Source organism: Callospermophilus lateralis, chromosome 4, assembly GCF_048772815.1.
Source record: "Callospermophilus lateralis isolate mCalLat2 chromosome 4, mCalLat2.hap1, whole genome shotgun sequence".
Taxonomy (NCBI): Eukaryota; Metazoa; Chordata; class Mammalia; order Rodentia; family Sciuridae; genus Callospermophilus; species Callospermophilus lateralis.
The window spans coordinates 120,570,678-120,589,168 of NC_135308.1; positions in this window are offsets into that span (position 1 = coordinate 120,570,678).

An 18,491-nucleotide genomic window follows, 5' to 3' on the forward strand; every position below is an offset into this window, starting at 1 on the left:
AGAAACCAAAATTAGAAAGGGAGAGACAGAGAGTAAGAGGACTGGCTGGATGCAGTCAGGGGCCAGTACCCATGGTATCTTATGGATTGATCACACAAGTCAATTAATTTACATTTAAATTTTGTTTGTTTGTTTGTTTCAAAGCTGGCTTGAGCTGACTTTCTGACATTGGAAGGAAAGAGTCCTCCTGGCTAATACAAAAGGCATTTGAGCAAACTGCATGGGTCATTTTTTAATGTTGGTTAAGATCATCATTGAATTTAGATGACTTGGAGAAGTACATGTTACTTAACCCGAATGTGCCTGAATTTCTTTATCTATTAAATAGATACAGCCACCTTCTTCAATTGATTGTTATAAGAATTAAATTAATTAATACATACAACTCACTTATAGCACTGCCTGGGGCTGGTCTTGGTGGCACACACCTGTAATCCCGGTGACTTGGGAGGCTGAGGCAGGAGGATCGCCAAGTACAAGTCCAGCCTCAGCAATTTCACAAAGCTCTAAGCAACTTAATGAGACCCTGTCTCAAAAGAGAAAATAAAAAGGGCTGGGATGTGGCTCAGTGGTAAAGCACCCTTGGGTTCAATCCTCAGTACCAAACAAACAAACAAAAACACACTAGCTGGCACATCAATTGATGTGAAAGGAGTCTTTCTCTTCCTTCATTTATAATCAGTGGTATCAGGTTCATACTAACCTGAACCTGTGACTTTTAAGAAAATTCCTTAGTTGCTTTGTGGACTATGATACCAAGTAGAAGACTCTAAACATTATTTATGCTCTACACATCTGGGGTTGCAACCCAGTGCCTAGAGGAGCAAGCCAGCAGCCCAAAGGCAAAAGGCAGACCTTGGGTGAGAATACTCAGAAAGGTAGTGGGAGGTGACGGGGACTGTGACAAAATGGAAAGCATACACCTTGTCTACAGTGGGCAGCCACTCAAGCATAACTGTTAACTATTGGCAAAAGAGGATTTGCTATTGCAAAATCTGACTTCTCAAGAAAAAAGAAACTGAGCTTTTATACAAAGTATGACATTTTTGCAATATTGACAAAAAAAAAAACAAATACAGTGAAAACAACAACAACAAAACAAGACAAGGATGCCCTCTTTCACCACTTCTATTCAACATCATCCTTGAAATTCTAGCCAGAGCTATTAGTCAGAAGAAACTAAAGGGATATGAATAGGAAAAGAAGAACTCAAACTATCCCTATTAGTTAACAACATGATTCTATATTTAAAAGACCCAGAAAACTTCTAGAGCTCAGAAATGAATTCAGCAAAGTAGCAGGATATAAAATTAACACCCTAATTAACATCAATTGCATTCCTATACATCAGTTGATGAATCAACTGAAAGAGAAATTAGGAAAACTACCTCATTCACAATATTTGGGAATCAATCTAACAAAAGAGGTGAAAGACCTCTACAATGAAAACTACAGAACGCTAAAGAAAGAAATTGAAGAAGACCTTAAAAAATGGAAAGAGCTCCTATGCTCCTGGATGGGCAGAATTAATATCATCAAGATGGCCATACTACCCAAATTTAATGCAATCCCTATTAAAATTCCACTGATATTCTTCATAGAAACAGAAAAGGCAATCATGAAGTTCATTTGGAAAAATAAGAAACCCAGGATAACCAAAGCAATCCTTAGCAAGAAAAGTGAAGCAGGAGACATTACAATACCAACTCTCGGGAGCTGCCACATAGGAGCTGAGCGCCCCCTAGCTTTGAGCAATGGGAATGTGGAGATGTGGCAAGCCAGCCATGGGCTGTGTGTGTGAGCTGTGAGCATTTTGAGCACACAAAGCAGACTGGACTGATGGTGCCCCACTGTCTGGGCTGTGCACGTATGTGTCCCTTTCGCTTGCTCTGCCTTTGATCATCACACAGCACATGAGATGGGTGTGACCTCCCAAGATGTCAGTCAACCTGCTGACCTGCAAGACATCAGGAAGCTAGACTCAACCCCCTGAAACCTGCCCCATTGTCTCATTTGAATGGCTTCTCCCCAATAAAATTCTTTCTTGCCTGCCTTGCCTCCTTTGTGGGAGCTGGGTCAGAGGAGCAGTCACAGAACTCAAAGAAAAAGGTATTTCTCTGTTTCTGTGTGATTATTTCATGCCAGCCCAGTTCACCTGGAGTGACCCTGACAGGTCACTGACAGGTTTAGTCATATGTCACAATACCAGACCTTAAATTATACTACAGAGCTATAGTAACAAAAATGGCATGGTATTGGCACCCAAACAGACATGTAGTAGACCAATGGTACAGAATATAAGACACAGAGACAAATCCATATAAAAACAGTTATCTCATACTAGATAAGCACAAAAAACATATTGAAGAAAAGATAGCCTCTGTGAAAATACTTTAATAAGTGAGCATGGATTTTATAAAATGGTATCAATGAACTTTCTATGGAAAGCAGCAATCCCCTGCTCCATCCCTCCCAGAACCCACCCCAAAAGAAAAGTTGTATTCTCCTAAATTATATCACTACTTCTTGATTTATCAATTGTAAACATTTGAGATATTATCCAGTTCCTATAATGAGTCATAAAGATTTAGCTCATTTAATTATATTTTTCAGTCTCAACCACAGACACCTTCAACTTCTCCCTACTCCTCAAATTCCTTTTTTAAATGCTAGTGAAAGCTGAATCAGCCAGGATTTAGTCAAAACCACAAATTATTTGATCAGAAAGAATTTAATATAAAGTCTTTTAACTATGTGTACCATTTCACTATGCATATCATTTTTAACTGAAAGGGTGAAAAACAGGGCTTCTCAACCTTGATACTAATATATGTGGTTGGAACAATTCTTTGTCATGTGGTCTGTCCCGTGCATTGTAGGTTGTTTGGTAGCATCCCCGTCCTCAGCTCAGTAGATGCAGTAGCACTACTTCCCATGCCTCTTCTGAATTGTGACAACCCAAAATCTCTCCAGCTTTTGCCCAGTGTCCCCTGGGAAGCAAATTTGCCCCTAGTCAAGAATCAATGCCTGAAAGTATCCCAAAGACAGCAACAGTGGGGAGCTGCTACCACCTCTAGGGCTGGAGGGAACCAAGAGGCTGGAATTATTCAAACGTAGAGAAGGAGTCATTTAACCCTGGTGCTGCGCTTCCTGAGAGAGGCACTATGAATCTGGTTCTGCAAATGCTGGAAACACTGCACACCAAATTCCACCGCTGCGTGTGGAGGAGAAACAGCTTCGCCGGTGTGACGATCTCTGGAACTGCAGCGAGCAAAGAGACACAAGTCACTTTCCCTCCTCGAACGGTGCAGCCTCCCTCGAGTGCCCCCTAGAGGTAGAGCGCAGCAGCCAGCCCCTGGCAGAGCACTGCGGTTTGGGAGCTGAGAAGGTCATTGACACAGTGTGGGGCTCTCTTTCCTGTATTATCTCTGTGCTTCTCAAACTTGAACGTGCTTGCTAACCACTGGGAACCTGAGACAAAACTGGAAAAGAACACAGAAACAATGGAAGGTCGTGACAAGAAGTTTGAACTTATTCCTATGAGCAGTAAGGAGCCATCGAAGGGTTTAAGGGGAGATCACACACACAGTGGTTTTATATATATATATATATAATTTTATATATGAGATAACTTTTCCTGATGGCTAATATTATCCACTGTGAAATGATTCTTAGTAGTTTTGTTCTCCGTGTAACCTTATTTCCCATTTTGAGGACATTTCCTCCTAAACACATCAGTGACTATTATTATCCCTCGTGGAGTTAGTGGCTCATTCCTCTTGGCTCTCAGAGATTGCTGTATACACATTTTTGTCCTGGTTGTTGTTTAAATGTCTGTTTCACCCACTAGACTGTTAATGCCTCCATAGGAATTGTGTTTTATTGATTTTTGTTTGCCCACAAAGTCTTAATGGAAGGATGAGCCAGCAGAAAGGCAAGAAGAATTAAAAATAAAAATGTATTTGGAAACATACACTTCCCAGTGACAGAATGGTTTCTCAGATGACAGAGAAATGTTTTAAAAATACAGACCAGTTATACTTTAAATAATGTAGAATTAGCCTTTAAGGTAAGTGAGCCCTTCTATAAATTATATATGGATATTTCATGAAAATAAATTCCTTTGATGAGTGGCAAAGGTCATGGCAAGAAGTTGGAACTTATTCCTGTGGGCAGTAGGGGAGTCATTGAAGGGTTTAGTGGATACACACACACACACACACACACACACACACACACATATATATACACACACACACACATATATACATACATACATACATACATACATATACATATATATAATTTTTTAAATGACAAAAATACATAAAAATTATGGGATGGATGCTGCCACTGTTACACTAATTTATCTCCCTGAAAGACGTGTCCATGACACACTGCAGGACCCATACAGAAGTAATTCTGGGTTGCACATGAAGACTGAGTTGCTTCACCCGTTAGCTCTTCAACTCATTCTTCTTTTCCTGCTTTATTTCTCTTTGCTTCTACAGAGCCTCGGTCTTGGCCTCCCCAGTTGGGTGGAGGAGTCAGTGTCTCCAGCCCCCTACCTTGACTCTTACCTTATTTATTGCTTTTGTGTCTCACTCACAGCTCAACACTTCTTAACACCCTCCTGACCTCCTTGGTCCTGGTTCCCACCCGATGACCCCTTCAAGTTAAGATCACATTGAGAAGAGCACAGCTCTGGAGTCCAAGAGGTTGAGTTAAATTCTGGCTCTGCCACTTTCTTAGCTCTGTGACCTTGGACAAGTCATCCAATTTTACTAGTTTTCTGTATCGTCATCTCTCTAAAATAGTCAATAATGTTTACATCCTGAAATTGTTATGAAAATTAAAATATATGTTATGTAGAATATACGAAATAGAATGCCTGGTGTCTTAGGGGGGTTCTTGGACACTAACTCCTAGAGGGAGATTTTTTTGTTGTTGTTGTTGTTTCTGTTTAACATGCTTTGTAGAGCGTCAGGCATCCAGTTAGATGCAACTGTTTTTAATGTGCTAAAATAAAATATGATTTGATACAGTAAGAAGGAAAGAAAAGACAGAGTGGATAAAACCAAGATCTTATAGCCGGGGACTCTAAGAAACTAGAAATTCATGCACTTCAGGAAGAAATCAGTGTTTTGATCCATGCCTCTCTCTTATATAGCTGTTCATTTCAAGGTACTATGACCAAAGTTCTGGGGGTGCAGGGGTTCCAGTCTCACTGACACTGCAAAGCCAATCCTCCCTTAGGCCCTGAGCTCCTCAGGCTACCTGTGGTCTCAGTATGCACACCTCTGACCATACTCTCTTCCTGTCTAGTGGTGGGTAGGTTCTCAGCCCTCTGGTCCAGTTGGCGGAGCAGGGGAAGCCCAAGGGCTGGGATCCTCCAGCTTTACATCACGCAGGTGGACCGTGAGGATGGTGGGGTCTTGGCCCATACCCTGGTTTGGGTCAGCATGGTGAGGATGGTACCTGCACACATGCTTGACCACCTGAAATTTCTGCTTGGCCTTGTAGCTGTGGAGGCAGCAGAAGAAGGGATTGAGGTCAGTGTGGGTAAGGGCGAGATGGCAGGCCAGCAGCCCAGCCAAAATCATGGTGGCACACATTGCACAGTAGGGTTTTGCTTCACTGTGCTTGAAAAGATGATGAGCAGCAGGAAGCACATCTTGAAGGCCTTGCCACACTGCTTACACATGGAAGCCCGTGTCTCCAGGTGCACATGCAATGCATCTGCCTGGTTGGTGCAGTACTCACACTCGGGACACTGGAATGGCCTCAATCCTGTGTGCTTGGTCATGTGGTACTTAAGGTGGTTGATCCACTTGCACTTTGGCCACATTCAGGACACAGGTTCTTCCGTTCCTTCTTGTGTATCCTCATGTGGTACTTGAGGCTAGAGGGGTCAATGCAGGCATACAGGGCAGAGTGAAGGTGGGAAGGCTTTACCCCAGTGCCTGAGGCTGTGCTACGTGATCTTCTGCTGGGTCTTGGTGCTGTAAGCAGTCAGGACACTTATAGACCCCAGTACCTCCATGCCCTTTCACAGGGTGATCTACCACGAACTGTTGGCGACATGCAAAGTCACAAAAGCAGGGCTGAGCAGCATCCCCATAGATTCAAACTGAGTGGAATTCATTGGTTCACCGGTCTCCTGCCGGTGGTGAGTGACTGGCGCAGCTGCAGTCTCTTATGCTGTTCTAGGTAGTGCTTCACCAGACCTGCTCACTCCCGGGCAGCAGAGTTGGCCGCCGTGGCTGAAATGCTGCTGCCTCCCGTGCTCTTCCAGAGCTGGCCAGCTAGGGAAGGCCTCCTGGCAGGTCCCACACTCCAGCGGTGGGTACTGTCAGCCGATGTGTCCCCATAAGAATTTTTGTTATCATTGTTGTGGTGCCGAGGGTTAAGCCCCAAACCCCATACATACTAGGCAAGGGTCATACCACTGAGTTATGCCACCAACGTTTTTATTTTATTTGGGGGCAGATCTTGATATGTTATCTAGGTTGGGCTTGAACTTACAATTGATCAATCTTCCTGTGTCAAGCTCCTTAGTAGCTGGGATTACAGGTCTGAGTCATGTGCTGGCCCTGACAAGGAGGTTTATGAGCAGTTTTATAAGGTAGTACCTACAGGATCAACAGAGTCGGGGAACAAATAGGAGCGGTCAGAGAGGAAACTGAACTGTGATGCAGTCACTCCCCACTGGCAGGAGTCCCCTGATCCAGTGAATTCCACTCAGTTTGAATCTATAGACGAGTCACCCACTTAGCAGCCTTTGGCCCCTCTGATGGTTCTTTCCTCCTAGAGCTGCTTTCTCCATTTGGTTTCTAGGACCCTGCACTCTCCTGGCTTTGCTTTTATCTCCTTAGTCTTGTGTTTTGTTGGCCCCTCTTTTCTTCTCAACATCTTAATGGTATAGTATCTTGAACCTCAGTCTGGTTACTTCTCAGCTGCTTTGTTCTCTCAACTCACCTTATAGCTTTAAATATGTCTCTCGGGCTGGGGGGTAGCTTAGTGATAGAGCGCTTGTCTCGCGTGCGTGAGGCACTGGCTTCAATCCTCAGCAACAGTAAACATAAAGAAATAAATAAGGATACTGTGTCCATCTACAACTAATAAATAAATAAATAAATAAATACTGTCTCTTTACCCAATAACTTCCAAATTTATTCCTCCAACACAGACCTCTAAACTCTTGTATACCCAACTGTCTTCTTTCTTTAATTGTATGTCTAACCAATATTTCAAACTTTAATTAGTTCTCCCATTCAGCCCATTCCACCCCACCGCTTTCTACCACCCAACCTACTTTATCCACTGTCCTCCATCATTCCGTTTTCCTAGGCCCCAAACTCTGTTGTCATTTCTGATTCCCCCCTTCTTGTCACATCTAACACCCAATACATAGAGAAATCCTATTGTATCTACCTTTTTTATTTTTTTAGTTGTAGATGGACAAAATACCTTTATTTTATTTATTTATTTTTATGTGGTGATGAGGATCGAACCCAGTGCCTCATACATGCAAGGCAAGCACTCTGCCACTGAGCCACAATTCCAGTCCTTGTATCTGCTTTTGAAATAAACTCAATCTGACCACTTCCATCCTTGGTCTATGTAATTTTGCTTCTGAGATGTTTCTATTGTCTCCTGTCTGGTCATGTCAGTCCTCTGCTCAAAATCTCTTCATGGCTGCTTATTTTGCTCAGAATGAAGGCCAAAATACTTTCAGTGACCTATAAGTCCTTTATGTTGGTCAGTTTTCTGTCACTGTGACACAATACCTGAGATAATCAACTTATAAGGGAGAAAGGTTTATTTTGGCTTACAGTTTCAAAGGGTTCAGTCCCTGGTCAGTTGACTCCATTGATTTTGGATCTGTGGTGAGACAGAACACCATGGCAGGGAGTGCACAGAAGAGCCAAGCTGTTCACAGTATGGCAGCCAGAAAGTGAAAGAGAGAAATAGGAAGAGATTGGGGTCCCAATGTCCTCTTCAAGTGCATGTTCCCAATTAATTTCCTTTCACCAACTTCTTTTTCATTTTTCTCTTTCTTTCTTTCTTTTTCTTTTTTTTCTCTGTGTGTGTGTGTGTGTGTGTGTGTGTGTGTGTGTGTATGTATGTGTGTATGTACTGGGGATCAAATCCAGGGGCATTTTTCCACTGAACCACATCCCCAGCCCTTTTTATTTTTTTAATTTTTAGACAGGGTCTCACTGAATTTCCCAGGCTGGCCTCAAACTTGCAATCCTCCTGCCTCAGCTTCCTGAGTCATAGGGATTATAGGTGTGTGCCACTTCTCCTGGCTCCTTCTACAAACTTCTTAAAGTTTCTACCACCTCACAATAGTGCCAAACTGAAGACTAAGTCTTAAACACATGGATCTTTAGGGGATATTCCAGGTCCGAAATACAGCAGCCCTATGTGATCTTGCCTTTGGTTATCACTCTGATCTCACTTTCGCTTCGTTCCCTTTCATTCAGTCCACTCCAGTTCTCCTAACTCTCCTTGAACATGGCAAGCATATGTCTGTTTTAGGGCCCTTACACAGAAATTCAATCTATGTAGAATGTTCTTGCCCCAATGTCTGCATGGCTCACCCCTCCCTCATTTTGACTCGTACAAATATTATCTTCTTTATAAAGGTTTTTCTTGTCAGCTTTCTGTCACTGTGATAAAATACCTGAGATAATCAACTTAAAAGGTAGAAAGGTCCTACCATCGGGCTGGAGATATGGCTCAGTGGTAGAGTGCTAGCCTAGCATGTGTGAGGCACCAGGTTCAAACCTCAGCCCACATAAAAATAAACAAACAAAATAAAGGGGTTGTGTCCATGTGCAACAACAACAAATTTAAAAAAAAAAAAAAAAAAAAGAAAGAAAGGTCCTACCATACCTACCAGCCCCATCATTTCCAGTATCCCTGCCCTGCTTTATTTTATCATCATAATCCTCATCACATTTGAACACACTAGATACCATAAATCATTTATTATATATTGTTTACCTCTATTTTATTCATTGCATCTCAGCACTTACAGAAGATTCTGATACATATTGGAGTTTGATCAATATTATTAGTATTTTGTGTGTGTGTGTTGCTTGGGATCAAACCCAAGGCTTCACACATGCTAAGCAGATGCTTTATCACTGAGCTACATCTTCAGCCCTAACCAGTATTATTGAATTAACAATTAGTTATACCATTATACTAACTATTAAATTTCCATGCAAATATCTTTGCAGAGCCTATAATGTCAATATTTTTATGACATACTTTAAGACTAAAACTTATTATCTGCTACTATTCCTTTGTCACTTCACTGAAAAATCACAGAATCCTCTTCTTCAGATTTCAAAATACCCATCCTTTCTGTACTTGCCCAAGGGAAACGCCCCCATTTCTGTATCTAAACCTTGCCTGGAGTATAAATCACAGTAACCAGTCTCTGTGAGTCATACACAGAGACAACATGGCCTCACAGGGTTGTGGGACTGGGTTGCCACGGTAACCTCCACTCTCATCTTCTCTGAGCTTAATTGTTCATTTCTAAAATTGCATGCTCTTGAGGTTTAGCATGCTTCAACTCTGCCAGGCCTCAGCTGGCAGGAAATTAAGTGATGGTGTTATTATTCATCATAATTATTTGCTAATGATAATTTATATTTAGAAATATGAGAGAATATAGGAAAAGTGGAATTTTTAAGAAGGCTTTCAATTCATCTAATGCTATATTGGCACCAGTTTTGCATGTTACAGGAACATTCTCTTTACTTCTCTGGCCCCCAAAGCGCACTATGCCCATCACATTCCTCTATTTTTCCATCATATTTGTGCTTCAAGATGAGAGCTCACCGAACGTGCCTTCTTGGTCTTGTACTTTAGGAAACTCAACCAAAGAAAAAAAACTTGTGAGAGAAGATATGATTGATGAAATTTAATTTGTGGGAAGTGAAAGACCTAGTTATTAGAAGGAAAAGGAAGCCAGGCACAGTGGCACATACCTATAATCCCAGTGACTTTGGAGGCTGAGGCAGAATTACAAATTCGAGTCTAGTTTCAGCAACTTAGTGAGCCCCTGTCTCAAAATAAAAAAAAAAAAAGAAAGGACTGGGATGTAGCCCAGTGGTAGAGCAGTCCTGGGTTCAATCCCCTGTACCACCAAAATAATGGGGTAGGGGAGAAACCAACAATAAATTCTCCAAATTATTGGTTATTTGGGAAAAGGAATAGTTTTCATTTTAAGGATAATAAATCTGGAGTAGCTCAAGCAATAACACTAAATAGAGATTTTTTTTTTCCTGTCCATTTTCAGAAACGATGCTAAAATTTTTATAGCTAGTTTAATTTTCTGGTTATATTTATATATCTCAAATCAAAGAAGGCTTAGCCTTAATTCTAAACCACTCTGTTTTAGCCTTAATCCTAAACCTTAGCATACCCTGTAGGCCTGAACCGAGCCAGTGACTGTGAGCATTGGGGAAGATGGGTACAGACTTGCATAATTATTTATGAGATGGAATCCACCCTAACTGTCTACAGTGATATCTTGTTCCATTCCTGCTTCTATGACAAAATATTTAGATCAGGTGATTTATAAGTAACAAAAGTTCGTTTCTCGTGGTTCTGAGGGTAAGAAATCCATGATCAAGGTGCTGGCAGATTCAGTGTCTGGTGAGGGCCTATTCCATATAGATAGCACATTATGTGTCCTGACAAGGTAGAAGGGAAGGGCAAAGGGCAAACAAGCCCCTTCAGGCCTCATTTATAAAGGCACTAATCCCAAATTCAAGTGGACTCTACCCTCATGACCTAGTTACCTCCCAAAGGCCTCACCTCCTAACACCAACACACTAGGGATTAGATTTCAACATAGGAATTTGGGGAGGACACAAGGATCCAGAATGTAACAGCAGATGAAGAGAAAAGAAGTTGATCTTCACCTTTGCAGCATGACTGTGTAGAATAGTGAACTGACACGTCCTATTGTCGATTTAGGGCACCTATTATGAGAAGGTTTGTGAAGAAATGGAGATGCCATTTGGAGCACCTGGCCCAGCTAGGCAGAGAATGTCAACAGGCACTTAGGTTGAGCTGACCATGTGAGAAGCTTGGACCTACAGACTTTGGAGCAAGTTGGGCCAGGCCACAGACGCTTTCTAAGTTCAAAGATTGTTGAGGATCATAGCCAGCTCACAAAGGCTACATTTTACCATTTGATTTCAAAATAAATCCTGCAAAAATATATACACTAATAAACAGTATGTGAAAGTGTGACTAGACATGGCTCCTTGGCCTCAGAGCCTGCAGTTTCAACTGTCCATAGGTGTGAGGAATCTGCAGGTCCTGAGAAGCAGAACCACATTCTTGATACACTGTCTTTTATTCTGCTAATAGGCATGGCTTGGATTATTAAATAAAAGCTAAGGAGGCCAGTGTTTTCTTTTTCTTTTTTTAAAGAGAGAGTGAGAGAGGAGAGAGAGAGAGAGAGAATTTTTTAATATTTATTTATTTATTTTTAGTTATCAGCAGACACAACATCTTTGTTTGTAGGTGGTGCTGAGAATCGAACCCGGGCCGCACGCATGCCAGGTGAGCGCACTACCACTTGAGCCACATCCCCAGCCCCCCCTGTTTTCAACTAGTGTCCCTGTACTGGGCCCCAACAAACCATATCGAAAATCAAAATGGAGTCACTTATGCTGAGGTTCCATGTCACCAGCTGTAACTAAGTTGTCATACCTTCTGAGAAACCAAGAAAGTCTATAACCAAATTTCTTAAACAAGCCAGCTACAGTTGGCATGATGATTAAAGTTTCCTTTGCTTTAATCCTTATATTCTTTAGTCCTTACAAAAAAATAACCTGAGGGCTGGGGTTGTGGCTCGGAGGTAGAGCGTTTGCCTAGCACATGTGAGGCACTGGGTTCGATCCTCAGCACCACATAAAAATGAATAAATAAAATAGAAGTATTGTGTCCATTTATAACTAAAAATTAAACCCAAGGTAATCTGATGTTAACCAATCAGTTATTTTTCTCTGGTTCCATTCCATGGGATCTCCATCTCTTCACACGCCTTCTCATAATAGGTGCCCTAAATCAAGGATAGGCAGTGCCAAGTCACTATTCGACAATAGTGACAAAAGTTACAAAGTAACTTTTTAAAAAGCCTATGTTCTTTTTGTTATTGGTTTCTGGGTTTTTTAAGTTCAGTCAACAAACATTTATTCTATTTTATGGAATGAAATGTCTCTCGATTGTAGAATGGAAAATAAAGCCAATTAAGATCCTTAAGCTAACTTGTAATTTTGTTCTTTGACAGATCAGTGTTCCAGAAGTCAAGAGATAAGAGTTTCAAAGAGGCAGAGTGCTCAGCTGTGCCAAGTGCTGCAGAAAGCGGTTAAATTGGAGACTGAAAAATCCATGAGTCTGGCAATTAGGAGGTCACCATGACCTTGACTAGACCAGTTTTATTTTTTCAAGCTGGAGATTAATGATTGACTAAAGAAGGTAAGGACAGAAATCTGTTTGTATTGAGCTGACAAAAGGAAAGGGTCACAAGATTCAAAAATTTTCCTTAGTCCAAAAAATACAATTTATGTTATATATATTATATCATTTACATTGAAATTTTATAAGGGGGGGTGTGTGTGTCTGGGGATTGAACCCAGCACCTCACAGATAGTAGGAAAGTGCTCTACACTGAGCTACATTATTAGAACCTCTTCGTAGGTTTTAAATCACCATATTAATCAGCTTTTAATTACTCTAATGAAATACATGAGACAAGCTACTTTATAAGGAAAAAATGGTTATTTTGGCTCATAGTTCTAGAGGTGCAAGGTCAAGGTGCTATATCTGGTGATGGCATTCTTCCTGGCAGAGTCCCAGAGTGGTACAGAGCATCATATGGCAAGAAACAGGAGTACTTGTGTGTATTTCTTTCTCTGCTTATAAGCCACCACGACTCAGTTGTGGGGGCACCATCCTAGTGACCTTATATAATCCTATTCACCTCCCAAAACCCACTCCCCTCACCTCTCAACACCATAGATTAAGTTTTCACCCTCTTAATATCTCACAATGAGAACTGAACTTCAACACAAAAAAAGCCTTGGGGAACACCCAACTATATAGCAATCAACATTTAATTTCACTTTCTGCACAGATGCATGAAGAAGAGGAGGAGACAATACACTGGAATTCTTAGTACTTGAGGTAGAACAGTGAGTTCATGATCTCTCTTTTCTTCTTCCTTCTTCCAATGTTTGATAATATGCCCACATTACATTCAAAAGGAAAAATTTAAACACAACAAAAGCATATCATGCAAGGTATTTATCAATGATTACTACTGTTGAATAAATTCATGAGTGGCCATTGTTTTAAGCTAGCCTCCTGTGCAATATCCCAGCAGACTGTACAAAGACAGAAGGGAGTCAATCAGTGCAAACTGACAATCAAATTGAGCTTTAAGGTGAGCTAATTTTCTAAAAAATAAATAAATAATCACAGCAATACATGGAAGGATCCTGGTTTACCTGAGCTACCTAAGAAAGCTCCCTCTTCGAATTCGGGACCCCCAAAAGACCACCAGAGACCAAGATCGATGTAAGCAGCAAAGAGGTGTTTATTGCGAGCTAGCTCGGTCCTCCGCATGCACACAGCAACTGGTGACGCTGAGAGGCCCCTAGCCCAGGGTTTGCAGCAGTTTTATACATTCTTTAGAGAAGGCAGGGACTTCACATACACCATAGCATCTCTTAGCAAATCATCACACACCACAGGAAAATCAAATAACAACTCTAAAACATGATTAGCACATTCACTGGCGGGAACAAGTTGGGTAGGGGTGATTGGTTACTACAAGAGGGGGATTCGTTTGAACTGATTGGTTTAAGCCAAAAGGGGTGTACGTGCTGAACTACATGGTTTCCCAACACATTATCAACCACCATAAACTACTGGGAGGGTCATCTGGCATCCCAGGCATTTCCCTGTCTCATGCTGATTGGTGGCTGCTAGGGGGTTGCTATGGATCCCCACCTAGCCTGACTGAGTCAGGGACACCTGGCGCAGCAGATCTCTCCTGTTATTTGTAGATAAACAACTTAGCAGGGTGGGAATGTGCCTAGGAGTGCTCTTGTGGGTCTTTCCAAGGACAAAGGTCATGTCCCTTCCTTGGACAGGCTTTGCTCTGAGGTAGAGGCTGGTTTTTCAAGTAAAGTAACTTTGAAATGACCAACCCATTTTTTGTTCCCTGTTTCTGCTTTCTTCAGCCTTCTTTTGTCTATAAAGCCCAACACCTCAGCTCAGCTCAGTGGAATATTCGTTGCATTCTATAGATGAGACGTTGCTCAATTCTAGAATCATAATAAAAACCAATTCGATTTTTAAACTAAGTTTGCTTTAATGTTATCTTTTGAAATGCCAAATGAGTAAGGAATAACAAGAAAGTATTGTTTTCAGTATTATTTGAAACTTTTAGTTAGATATATTTCAATATGCAGGCTATGCATTTGAACACCAGATGAAAGTGTAGAACACTGAAACTATCAACATACAGGTTTAACCCAATAAGCTCTTAACCCTGGGTGTATACTCACCTAAAGAAATTTGGAGAAAATTTTAATGCCCAAACCAATTGCATTTGAATCTCTGGGAGTGCAGCCTAAGTATATATCTATAAAAGTTTTTTTAAAAAAACTTCCAGGAGAGGGGCTGAGGTTGTGGCTGAGTGGTAGAGCATTTGCCTAGCATGTGTGAAGCACTGGTTTGATCCTCAACACTGCATATAAATAAAATAAAGATCCATTGGAAATATATATATATATATATCTCAGGAAATAAATATATATATATATATATATATATCAGGAGGTTTTGTGTGCAGCCAGGATTGAGAACAGCTCAATTAATCTATGTACATAACAGTACTCTGTCTGAAAATCATTCCATTAGCTACAAAGTCGAGGGTTCCCACAACCTCCTTCTTTGGATTCGATAATTTGCTGGAATTTTCACAGAACTCAGAAAAGGGCTTTACTTACTGTTGCTGGTTTATTATAAAGAATACAACTCAGAAACAGTCAAGTAGGAGAGATGTATAGGGAAAGATATGGAGTGTTTAGGGGTGTGGGGATTGCATGGAGCTTCCATGACCTCTGCCCAGAAGTTCTCCCTGGAGGGAGAACTTGATTGATCGAATTGATTGAAATCATTATTCAATGATGATCTCATTAGCATACAAAGATACCCACCACTCCAGAGGCTCCATTTTAGGAGCTGTGTGCCAGGAACCAGCAACAAAGATCAAATATATATTTTTATTAGATAGGTAGATGATAGAATAGTTTTGTTTCATTTTCCTTAAATAGGTTAGGCTGGCCTAAGAGGGGAAATGGACCCAAAGGGATCCACGGTCTAAGCAGGACTGAGATTAAATATAGCATAGGTCAATAGATTACATATGCAGAAGAGGGCCAGCCAAGAAGCCAAGAAGTCTGAAGCTTCAAATCCTAGTGACCAAAAAAATTGAAAAAAAAAAATCCAAGCAACAAGAATGAACAACAGAACTATGAAATTTGTCAAAGGGAGGTGTGAAGAGCTCCCAACTCTAGGGCCAGGAGCCTTTCACTGAGACCAGAGACTGAAATTCTGAATAGGGTGAAGGTTAAGGGCACCTACATTGTCCAGACAAGTGCCAAATGGGTCCTTTGCTCCTGAGATTCTATGACACTTAAATAGCAACTGTCTGGTTAAGAAAAAGGGCAGTGGGTAGGGTGTATTGGGGAGAAAGACTGTGAGAAAGTATAATGTTTCATTTCATAAATGAAAAACAGGATCTGTGAATTGATGTTATGTTTGAAAGGTTTCTGCTTCAAGAATGTGCACATGCCTGTTGTCCCAGTACTTTGTGGAGGTTGAGGCTGGAGAATTGCCTGAGTCCAGGAGTGTGAGACCATCCTGGGCAATTAGCAAGGCCCTGTCTCAAAAAAAAAAAAAAAAAAAAAAAAAAAGTATAACTTGAGGATAGATGACTTGAGACAAGTCATAAAAATGAAGCTTTATTTAAAGAACCTCTTAAGTTTGTGATAGCTATCAAATATATTCCAAATATATATTATGGAAGAATAAGTGTGTTAAATAAACCTCTGATTATAAAATGACTTAAATACATGATTGATTTGGTATTTAATAATCAGTGTTTCAGCACTTCAAAGGTTGATTCTAAACACATTCACGTATCACTGCAGATATCCTTTATCTGGATTCAAAGACAGAACCCACTCAAGAATGCCAAGGACACTCGCAGAACATCCCACAGCCTGCAAATGAAGGGACAGTTTATCTTCAGATAGCCAGTTAGTGCTTTCATTGAAGGCACTTGTCTGAGTTGGGTCATTTGTTACAAAATATGGTGAATAATATTGTAAATAATAGAAGAAATTAGCAAAGATACTTCAGGTTTTAAAATTGTTTGAAAATGGACAAAAATGTTAAAACTCATTTTGTATAATCAGCTAGAAATGATAATTCTAAGTAAATACTTTTAAAAATAAGAAGTATCATGTTTTGAGATCTTCATTGTATATACTGTGTTTTTCATGTTTTTGTGGAACTAAAGCAAAGAGACGATTTTACAATTTCTAACTAGCTCAAAAGATGTCAGCTCTGTTTTTATAAAACAATTTAAAATTAAGGATGTGGATCAATGAAGTCACCAAAAAGGTTACCGGGGGCAATTCTTTTAATCAATAGAAACACAATTGTACAAAGAACGGACAGGAGATGTTAAGTTTCCAGTCCCTTACTGTCCCTTTAAAAGCATACAATGCTCACAGGAAAGCATTTCTCCAGCTACCACAGATCCTCTTTCATGAAAGCTTTCCTGCTAAAGCAAATAACAAAATGGAGTGTGTCTTTCTTCTGCAAGAGTCTCCCATCCGGTGGGAACGTGGCTGACTTTGTTTTCCACCAGCATGCAGGATGTCATTTGATCTGCAGTTGCACAGCTCATCTCTGGCACTTGTCTTTGAGGCTGCTCCTTTGCTGCTGTCCAAAGCCTTTCTCGAGATAGGAACAAACATATCCCAGCTTGCTTGCCACCTGCCCTGCCATCCGTGTCTCTGCAGTGTGACGAAGCTCCCATTTGTCTTCCCCAGGAGTGGCTCCATCAGTATTCTTGCCATGACTGAACCCACAGGAACAAGCAAAAGACAATCACCAATAGCAAAGCGCGGAATACAGATGTTCTGCACAAACCTCTAGGTAACAGCCATCATAATTCAGTCTCTAAGCTGGACACGACTGGAGAATAAATGACTAACACAGATGCTGCTACTGCTTAAGAGTCAGACAGGCAGGAGAAGGACAGAAGTCCCAGGCAAACACTTCAGTGATGATTTATCTGCTACCCAATTGTTCTCATACAACACAAAAAAGCATCTCTTTGGTGTGAAAAGAGATGCCTAAACTCAGAGCCAGTATGAGTCTTGGGTCTTCCATTGACCAGCTGTGTGATTTCTGGCAGGGCTTAATTTCTTCATGTATACCCAGGTCCACGCTTACTGGGAGAGAGGGAGTCCCTCTGAAGCTCCACCTCTTGGTGGTTCCATGTTAAGTCACTTGAAATTCATCCTCCCTGATTCTAATAGCTGGCCTTTTGACTGGTTCACAAGCCAAAGGGCCCTCCAATCCCCAGTCTTTCCCCAGCTCCAATCCTTTTTCACTGGATTTAGGTATTCTTAAGTTAATTCAACCCATATTGGGGTTTCCAGAAAATGGGTACATTCTCTGCACTCATAAAATTGACAAACGGATTTAAAGGAGTATACAATCAAATAACGATACTCAACGAGTAACAAGCCAGGGGAAATGCTATGGAAAAGAAGCACGAGAGGCTACAGGAGTAAATGAATGCCAGGGAGACCAAGATTTCAAAGAAGGCTTTCCCAAGGAACTGATGCTCAAGCAGAAATCTGAAAGATGAGAAGGAGTTAAGTGGATAAAGAGAGGTTGAGGAGTATAGAGGAAAGAGTATGGCATGAGAAACTGAAAGAAAGTGGGATGACTTTTTGGTATGGAGACCCCATAGTTTACTTTTGGTGTGGAGATAATATTTGAGATTTGGGCTCCAAGGGGAATGGGAAATTACAGAAGGGTCATAAGCATGTTGATAGCAAAAAATAGATTTCCATTTCTTAAAACCCAATGGAGAATGTGGGAATGACATATTAGACTGGTGAAAGAACAAAAGTGGAGAGACTAGCCAAGAGGCCATTGCCATGATCTGGTGGCAGATACCTGGACTGGAGTGAGGACCATGTACAACACAATGCCGAGTGCCGGGGTGACAGGGCTGAACAGGATGGATTCAGCCTCTACCTCAGTGGAACTTATGAGGAAGACAGTAAACTAGTCCTCCCAACTGGGCTAAGAATGATGAGGGTGACAGAGTTCTATGAGTGCACTGAACAGAATTT